The sequence below is a fragment of the Myotis daubentonii genome, chromosome 19 (assembly GCF_963259705.1).
Source record: "Myotis daubentonii chromosome 19, mMyoDau2.1, whole genome shotgun sequence".
In the NCBI taxonomy this organism is placed as follows: domain Eukaryota; kingdom Metazoa; phylum Chordata; class Mammalia; order Chiroptera; family Vespertilionidae; genus Myotis; species Myotis daubentonii.
In genome coordinates, this window is record NC_081858.1 from 7,791,933 (window position 1) to 7,792,840 (window position 908).

General features: G+C 44.5%; 1 non-coding gene across 1 annotated transcript; it reads left to right on the top strand.

Annotated features, from left to right (window-relative positions):
• The first annotated feature begins 273 nt into the window (after positions 1 to 273).
• LOC132222336 (U6 spliceosomal RNA) lies at positions 274 to 379 on the top strand. The gene has a single exon (XR_009450199.1). It is a non-coding gene; the product is annotated as a U6 spliceosomal RNA (small nuclear RNA).
• The last annotated feature ends 529 nt before the right edge of the window (positions 380 to 908 follow it).

Here is a 908-nt window from a genome sequence, read left to right on the forward strand (position 1 = left end):
CTGGTTTGGCTCAGTGGAGAGCATCAGCCCTCAGACTGAAGGGTCCCAGGTTTGATTCCTGTCAAGGACATGTACCTTGGTTGCAGGTTCCCTGGCCCTGGTCAGAGTGTGTGCAGGAGGCAACCTATTGATGTGTCTCTTACATCAATGTTTCTCTCTGTCTCTCCCTCTCCCTTCCACTCTCTCTAAAAATCAGTGGGAAAATATCCACAGGTGAGGATTAACAATAAAAATAAATGAATGAATGAATAAATAAATAAATAAATGCATTTAGTGCCTGTTCTGGCAGCACATGTATGAATATTGGAGCAAAATAGAGATGACTAAATGGCCCCCAAGCAAGGATGACAGGGACATTCGTGAAACGTTTCATATTTTTACAATGTTATGTGTCCATTATATCTTAATGAATTAAAATAAAAGCACTATTTACAATAGCTAAAAACTGGAAATAGCTCAAATGTCCACCAACAGATGAATGGATAAACAAAATGTGGTATAATCATAAAAGGGAATATTATTCAGCCATGAAAAGGAATGAAGTTCTGACACATGTAACAATGTGGATGCAGCTTTAAAACGTGGTGCTCAGCCCTAGCCGGTGTGGTTCAGTGGACAGAGCGTTGGCCTGTGGACTAAAGGGTCCCAGGTTCGATTCTGGCCGAGGGCACGTGCCCAGGTTGTGGGCTTGATTTCCTCCCCTCCCCCGCAGTAGGGGGCATGCAGGAAGGAGCCAACCCACGATTCTCTCTCATCGTTGATGTTTCTATTTCTATCTCTCTCCCTTCCTCTCTGAAATCAATGAAAACAACAACAGCGTGACGCTCAGTGAAAGAAGCCTGACGCGAAAGGCCACGTGTGTATGACTCCGTTCATCGGAAATGTCCGGGACGGGCAAATCCACAGAG